Here is an 8,688-nt window from a genome sequence, read left to right as displayed (position 1 = left end):
ATTATACTTGTGGTTTCTTGATCTGACCACAAGCTTTAAATGCCATATTTTTGCATGAACCTATAATGCTTCTGGATAAACAATTGTGTTTATATTGTCAGGAGGATCCAGCRTAGTATTGTGTAATTTCTATGTGCGATTACTAGGATATAGGATAAATTCCAAAATAAAAGCAAGGAAAAGAAGATTAGATTATTAAGTCATTTTTTTAATAAAAACAGCATAGTTTGGAATCACTTTTAGCTTAATTTGTAATTTTAAAAGAATGCTTCGCTGGCTTCTAAGTTCCTGCAATTATCTGCTCATCTCCTTTTATCCTTTTTTTTTTACTCATGACAGGGCCAAAACCAAAACCTTGGATTTAAACTCGAGGTCCAGGTTCAGCCCAAAATTCACAGCATGGAACCTCATTCCACAAGGAATCGGCTCCTGTCCTGCAGGCTGCTGTTTGTATTTCAACCCCTTCCTGGGCCCCAGATCGCAGGGATCTCAGGAATCGCTATTATTATCATTACTATCATTATTGTTTTTACCTGGAGGACCAGTGTGAGCAGCCACAGCGTCAAGCATTCTGCAGGACTGAGCAGCAGAGCTGCTTTTCACTACATTTTGGGTATATTCTTTATTTTTCTTATACTTTTTTTCATGTAAGCTCAATAAGGGTCAGCAAACAACATATACTCTTATGCTTTAAGGCACTTCCTTCCCTTATCCTCTCTTGGCTCCCTCCTTAACACACCCCACTGAAATAACCCAGAACAAAAATAATCATATTTAAGCAATTTGAAGCATTTTTTTTCCTGTGGTTTACCTTTACCGTCTCCTAGTAAAATATAATTTCTTCTTTAACAGCAGATGAAAAAAAAAATCATTACAGTTTTAAAGCAGGAGATTATAAAAGACTGCAGCTAGTTTAGATCTCACAGTTAGAAGTTAATTCTAAGTCACTGGAATTGAAAACATCAGTTTACAACATTTACAGGCTTGCTATAAAAATGTATTCCCCTGTGTTATGTTAAACATGAGAAACTACACCTCGGTGTGTCCATTATTTATATATTTATTCATATCTTGCTGCTTCTGATTCAGCTGTGTAACTGTATGCAAAACAGATAATTACCGGGGAACAGAATAATTTGTATTTTGAGGGGAATAAATACCCTGAAGGATTTGCTTTTGGGGAAAGAACAAACTACAAAGAAATTACATGGATTTTGTAAACAGATATGAAAAGGAAAAAAAAAAAAAAAGAAAATATTTTGTGCCCGGCAACTTTGACATGACCACCTCTGTGGTGGAAAAGAAATTTTTCTTTTTGTTTTCTACATGTGAGAAAAAGTGTGTGTGTTTTCCAAGGCTTTATGGAAAACCGGGATTCATAGCAAAGCTGCCATACGTCACTGGGCCAAGAAGGAAGAGGGCGCCATTTTGTGCCGCGAGGGCAGCAGGCGCCATTTTATGCAGCCCCCAGGTGTGCAARGGAGGCAGGCGCCATTTTCTGCTGTGAGGGAGGTAGGGGCCATTTTGAGCAACTGCTGTGTGGGGGTTTGGGGCCTAGTGCCTGCACCAACATCTGCAGCTGAAGGGTCTGCCTTGTGTGGGGATGCCCAGCCTGCAACTCCCTCCATCCTGGCAGTGACAAGGACCAGTGTGGAGAATGGCCCCTGGATGATGTTATAAAGATTAGAGATTGCTTGTGGTATGCTTTATTTCTTTCTTTCTTTCTTTTTTTTTTTCCATAAAGGTTGAGGTTCATAGGCACAGTAGTCTGCTTAAGAAATACCTGTATCCAGAGCACCTTGTTTGTAGCAATYGTTTTAAGGAAAATGCCCCTTTTTTCTTCCCCTTGCAGTACACACGGACCTGCATGCCTGACCCTGGCCTGCTTTGGCCCTCGACTGCCCCTGTGCTTGGGGAAAGCTGTTCCAGTGTCACTGCTTTCTGCAGAGTAAGTGCCACAAACCTTTATTTTCCCCTGATTTAGCACCAGAATATGGAGGGGAGACGCTGAGGACACTAATTTCAGTGTATTATTTTCAGTAATAGCTATATTACTGGAAGTGTGTCTGCTTACAGCATGGCTGTGCAGTGCGGCTCCCTTTGATTTATTCAGCATGAGCTTTTGCCGGTTTTAATTTCTGCGTGCAGGGTTTCTGGTGAGGAAGTGGGAGTCTCCCAAACGTTCCTATAGCTAGGTTTTTACATGAAGGTTCATGCCAGGAATGTTTTTCTGGTCACCTTAAAGCTACCAAAATAGCCCCACATCCTGCTTAGCACGTAGGGGTGTTTAACCTGTGCCAGAGAGCATCCAAAAGGTCTGGGATTCAGGATCCAGACGCTTTCTCGGAGCAGCTCCCAGGAGCTGCGCGTGCTGCCTCAGCCCCATGTATTTGCCTATCAAAGTTAAATCTTGCATGTGTGTGGTAAGTAAACACTGCAGTTTGCTATCTGTTTATCTTTGGTATTTCAAAGGTCCTTTGGCTGTAATTATATCCGTCCTCAACATATGCAACCATAAAACACCTCCAAGAGGTAGGGAGAGGCTCCTGGCCAGGGAGCAGGGGGCTGAGGCGCAGGAGGACTAAGTGACACRACTGGTGGCACGCAAGACATCGGTGGCAGGACATGGAACTGAAACTGCGTTTCCAAATTCCTAGGTCAGTGATTGAACAACTAGATAATTCCTGTAACAGCTGACAGCGTGGGGCCATGCCTTTCTACAATCAAAAAAAAAAAAAATATTTTAAGTTCTTAAGGCACACTACAGACAAGTATCGTTGTTCTTAGCAGTGCACAAAAAAACCCCGGGTTAATATAGTGTTAAAAAGAAATGGAAGAGAAAAATCTGTGCCTTAGGATCACAGCCTTAACACTTTGACCATTTCTGATCATAAGTTTTTGTTTTTCTTCTTTTTTTTTCCTCTTTCCTTTTGGTGGAGAAGTTTTCTAAGGTATTTTTCAAACTTTCCAGTTTAGCAACGCGTTGGCTCAAATTGAAAAGAGAACTAGGCACTGGGTCACAGTCAGAATTAGGTTTGCACAGTGGTGGGGGCAGGTTGCTGACACAGCTACAATCAGACAAAACATTTAAAACTTCTGGCTTTGTACTTCTCAAATGCCTCTTTTAGAAAATCGCTTAAGTTGTTATTAACATCCACCACCCACCTTCCCTTTCTGGTCCTGACATTGTGTAATAATAGATAATGTTGACATATGTTCCCTGCTGGTCAGAAATACTATACTTCTGTGAAAGGTAACATTTTCAAGCAATGACAAAATGTATTTTACTTGGACAGAGCATTAGTTATTGGACTAATCTCACRATGTGGGATGTGGGGTAAAAGTTTTAACATTTTAGTTGTGGGAGAAAGTTTGTTGGGACAGTAAAAGCATCAGTATGGGGTGTGTTTAGTTTTCTCCATTTCTAGAGGTACTGGCTTCGTATCAAACTCTTGCGTCCTTAGGAATTTAAAAGAAACATTTGCAGTATGTATGAGGAACAGCTGTCTGTGTGCTCAGCGCAACTTCTCAAAATGACTATTTGGACATTTTTTCTAGCAAGGACGGGAAAACTAAGGAATATGTGTGTGTCCCACACACACRCTGAAGCATTTTTTTAGTGGATCAATATTTAAATGTTGAGTAACTGTAAAAAGATCTACATTTATGTATCCATTTCCCACCACGCAAAGCGGTCTGAAAATAGAAAAAGAGGAAGAGACAGCAAAATCTACCAAACAAATATGTTGTGAAAAACTACTTTTGAAAGTAATCTAGGGTGAGATTCTATAAAAATGTGTCTACTTCGCACGCCACTGAAGTCGGCACAAGACAGCRCAAGCCTGGAGAAAGAGAGTTTTATTTTAAGTCTTGCATGGATTTCAGTGCTGGGGAAGCTGGAAATAATTTTTTATTGAATYTGGTCTTTTACATTTTATGGCAGTCAGAGCTGGTGTTCAGAATCCAGAAATAATCACAGTGGTTCTGTAATTTGGCAGATAACATCTCCTCTCTCCGTTCTCCGTTTGCTCCCTATGATTTGTCTTTTTGCCGCACAGAGTAGTCTGTGCAGCCAGTTTCTGTTGCAGGGCCTTTTCCTGCAGTACTTACCAAGTTGTAGGAGACAGCCCTGTGCCCAGTCCCTGTGCCAGGAGATCYGGGATTTTTTTTTGCCCCTTATCTTCCCGGTGGAGGGTGCTGACGTTTGGTGGTCCAGGAGCCCTGCAGAGAGCCTGGATCCTTTCTCCAAGGTTTTCTTGTTAGTTGCAGTCAAGCAGTTGGCAGTGAGTGGATTTGCCACTGGGCAGCCCTAGAGTTGCGGGACGGAGACCAGAGCAAATGTGGGATGYGTGGTCACACTGCGGGGTGAGAATTAGTTCTTCAAGGCACAGTTGTTATTGTTCCCTTGTCCTAGAGCTGTGTTTATGTTCCTCGGGACTGATTATTCTCTTATTCTCAGCCCAGCGACCTGCTCACGCCAACCTTGATGGACATGCAGTGCACAGAGCTGCTGCTGTGGGATGGAGGAATTGTTGTGGCTGGGCAGTGTTTTAGGTGTCGGCCTTGTGCCTTCAATGGAGGAGATGTCTCCTTGCCAGTGCAGAGGCAGTGAGGGCTGTCACAGAGGCAGAAGGGGTCCTGGCACGGGAAGGGGTGCCAGCAGGTTTGCTATCAGTGTCACCAACCGCATGCACCCGCCACACACTCTGAGGGAGCCTTCGGACCCGTATCCTGTTTAATGCTGACGGACTCGTGCACTGACTGTAGCAGGGAGCGAACGGAGTTCAGTGAATGAAGGCACCGACTGCATGTGCCAGCAGCTCTGTGGCTCGTGGGGACYGACCTTTGCCAGCGGGGCTTTTCGGATGGAGCCGAGTGCTTGTGTCCTGGGAGGGGCTGGCTTTTGGCGAGCTGTGACAGCCTGGCCAACAGCTCCCCCACAAGCTCCCCATTCATCCTGGTTTACTGATCAGAACCGTCCTGTTTGTTTTCAAACTCTCTCTGTATTTCTGTCAGGCTACGTTAGGTTGGCTCTGATCTCAGTTACACCCATTGATGTCAGTGGGGTTGCGTTGGTGGAACCAAGAGAAGAATTTGACTCCTCATCTTTTTATTTCTCCCCCCTCTCCTTTTTTTCCCCTGCTCTGCCTAACCCCAGCCCTTTCCCTGGCTTCTCCTGGGTTCCTGCCTTTGCTGGTGTGAGAGCCTGCTGCTTGGCACAGCTTTACTGCTTCATATCCAATCTCAGCTGAAAACATATCTGTTCTGCTTTTTGCTTCCTCCCTCCTTCTCTGCTCTCTGTAAAGTATTTTATTATCCAGACTTTATGGAAGGCTCCGTACRAAATGAAGTTGTGAGGTTATTTGTTTTGGTGCAGCCAATCCAATAGTGTAAGCTACTTCCCTCCTTTAATCTTCTCCTCTTTAGATAATACATAGGCTTTTATGTCCATTAATTGTCAGAAATAAATAAATGCTTCTTTAGCTATTACTTCCTGAAACAGAACAGTGATCTGCCTTACATATAGCTGTTTATATTATGCATAACATAGTTCTGTTTCAAGAATACATTATAAGTTTTTTTGTATGACTTCACACTCATATTTAGCTTGATTTCTGGTTTAACTTTTCTAAAAAWGAGGGAAAGTAAGTGGCCTGCTGAAGAGGAGTGTCTCTTGCCCCTCAGTAGAAGTGGCTCTGAAGTAATCCCTGGCTTCCTGGGTTAACTGAAACTAGCAGGCATTAGTGGAAAGAGAAGAGTGATAGGAGCAGTGAGTTAGTGGAGTTTCACATGCTGGCAGCATTGCTGCTTTAGGACCTAATCATTATTAATTATTCGTTTAATAGTAGAGACTTCATGTCCCAGCTGAGATTAAGACCAAATGGTGCCAGATGTAGTGCAAACACCTATTAAGTCATGGTCCCTTTATCAAACAATTTACAGTCTAAATAGACAAGACGGAGAAAAGATGGGAGATGAACAAAGAGGTGTCAGCACAGGAGACAGGAAATTGAATGAACAGGGGCATTAAGGAATACAGAGATAAATGAAGGCCACAATGTAATTTCTTGAGATTATCCAGAAAAGACCCACAACTGAGGTAAAGACATAGACAGGCTCCTTTGGAAACCTACAGTGTCAGCTGAAAATGGCACTGCCTGTCACCCACTGTCTGCTGTCCTCCGCGCTCTGCAGATGTAAGAGGTTGCATAAGTGCTCATTATCCACTTCCAACAAAGTAACCTGTGTTACTTTAGCCTGCTGAGTAGCAGCATTTGAACTAAAGCGATTGGTGGGTATTTCGGAGCAGAGCTAGGGGACGTTCACACGCACCCCCTTCTGCTAGGCTTATGGGAGAGGCAACCTGAAGAGGCTCAACCTCAAGAGAGCTGCCGTTTCAGGCTGACGCAACTCGGTCTGCAAGAGGGTATGTCCATGGCCTTAAAAGTTGTTCTCCCCCTCCCAGCTTTAAGTGGTACCTTTTGCAGGCCCCTCGGCATGTAAGCACCACCAGCATAGACKCTCACACTCACTCACATCTACTTGCACCTACTTACACAATTTAATTTGCACCACCTTACAAATCACCTCTGCGTTTGGCCCACAGCTGAAATAAACAGATCTATGTGATTGTCTACAAATGATCCAACTACTGAGGCTGGTTATGCAGAGTATGCTGCCTTGATTCACAGTCATTTTTAAGTTTAACTCTACATAGCAGAAAAAAATGACAGCTTTACAAAGTTCTTTAAATTCTCAAAATGCTATACAAGTGTTAACTATCTAGTAACAAAGTATTTAAGACACTGTGCTTATGGTTCCATGAATAACTTTCTGAAAGGGTTGTGACATACTTGTAGCATTATTTTGTACAGCAATTGAAAAAAATCTTGGAAGAATGTTTATTTTTATTTTTTTTTCTTCTGACCACTCTGTGTGGAAGAGCTGCCAAGTTTGACTCTAAACTTGCAAGTACAGTAACTTTTTTCTTTGAAATTTGGGTCTATAATGTCTGGAGCTGCTTTTGCTTGAAAGCAATTGTTCTGTTACTGACTCTTATGATCAATTCCTTTCCCTCAAATCAATTTCATACATAAGGTTAACAGAGAAGGTCCAAACAAATGAATCCATGTGCATTTATCTGACAGTATTTCATATACAAATAACGAAAGCAGTACATTATCAATTCGCCTTAGTAAGAAGTATTCATGTTTTTATAAAAAGTACTTAAGAGCTGACTTTGAAGAAAGACTTTGAAAACTTGCCAAACCTTCTTTGTATTTTGAAAGTCCACATCAAGAAAGTAGTAAATAGTCATTGAGCGTAGGAAAAAGGAAACTATTAGCATTGTTTTCTTTTAAAGATAAAAAGAAAAATGCAGTGCAAAACTTCATAATCTCTGAAATGTGTATTTGTTATTTGAATCAATTTAAAACAATTGTCACTATTAAGTTCATGTTAGCTTGCCTACTGAACTGTGTAAGATGGCTCTATATCTGCTGTCTTCATATATATGGGTTCACCCCTTTCCTCAGCTCCGTCTAGTTTTACAGGCTTAAACATTTTCAACTGCAGAGTTAGAATTTATTTAAAGGCTCTACTTAAGAGAACCCTACCCACTCCCCATTTTCCTAAATGCCTTTTTTTTTTCCCCTAGTGTAAGGATGTCGCCTCAATTTCCATAAAGCAATAGTTGCTCAGATTTCCCTTTCAGGGGCCCCATTTTCATCTTGCAGCAGCTGTCGGTTATGGCTTCAGATAAGATATCCATGCTCTTTTTTTGTTTCATTTTCAGATAGCTCCTGGACCAAGTCTATTGTTGATAGTCAGATTTGGTGCACTGTTGTTTTAAAGTCGCTGCTCAGCACGAGGAGAGATGTGACCAGGTGCTTTCCATCTTTTCAGAGTAAGCTTAGATGTGTTTGGAAGAAGCTATGTATAAGCTCACACCATTTACTACTGTGGAACAGGTATATCCCGTGCTTGCACTGAACACAAGAACTTTGGGATTGTTTAATTATGTGTGATCAAGTGGCCAACTTGCCTTTTACCACCGGTAATGCAGGTTGTACTTATGCATATATTAATCGCAAAGCCATTAAGCTGTCCCATGTGTGAGGTAGTGCTATGGGGAAATGCCTGTTCACTTCATCTTTAATAAGTTCACTATATGTTCAGCTAAAAGCCAATCTAAGCTGCGTGTAACCTGTGAGAAACCTAAGTGGAAGATGGTACATGAAGAAACATATGTATGCCATTTAGAAGTAGCATATTTGCCCCTTTTTTTCCCATAGAGGTATCTGTAGATTGTAAAAAAATGAAGGTAAAAAGTGTGGATTGCTGGGAAGGCATTTTGGGGGTTTGGTAGCCAACTACAAATACTGAGCTTATAAGAAGGATCATGTCTTTATACAGAAAATGCATATTTGTGGATGAGATCAAGGTAGGATTACAGTAAGGCTTTTTTTTTTTTTTTTTTTTTTCCCGGAGTTTCCATGATTGTGTTTCTTAAGAAGATAGTTGAAGGATTAAACGATCATCTGAGATTTTCAGAGTTTGTAAAGACTTTCAGATTTACCAATTCATCATCTCTTGTCTCCATCTAATTATTACAAATCTGTTGTCTCTAAATATTTGTTGCTGCAGGATATTGACTCATCTCCTGCCCTGACTTTGTTTGAAGTATCT

At 41.6% G+C, this 8,688-nt stretch overlaps 1 long non-coding RNA gene across 1 annotated transcript; it reads left to right on the top strand.

The window, feature by feature from the left end:
* Positions 1-1,633: 1,633 nt before the first annotated feature.
* LOC112948617 lies at positions 1,634-7,822 on the top strand. The gene is made up of 3 exons (XR_003249662.1): positions 1,634-1,699; positions 1,853-1,948; positions 7,796-7,822. It is a non-coding gene; the product is annotated as an uncharacterized LOC112948617 (long non-coding RNA).
* The last annotated feature ends 866 nt before the right edge of the window (positions 7,823-8,688 follow it).

The sequence above is a fragment of the Nothoprocta perdicaria genome, unplaced genomic scaffold (genome assembly GCF_003342845.1).
Source record: "Nothoprocta perdicaria isolate Ctin4 unplaced genomic scaffold, notPer1 scaffold_27, whole genome shotgun sequence".
NCBI lineage: Eukaryota > Metazoa > Chordata > Aves > Tinamiformes > Tinamidae > Nothoprocta > Nothoprocta perdicaria.
The sequence above is the reverse complement of the archived record's forward strand: the minus strand, read 5'-3'. Positions and strand labels throughout refer to the sequence as shown.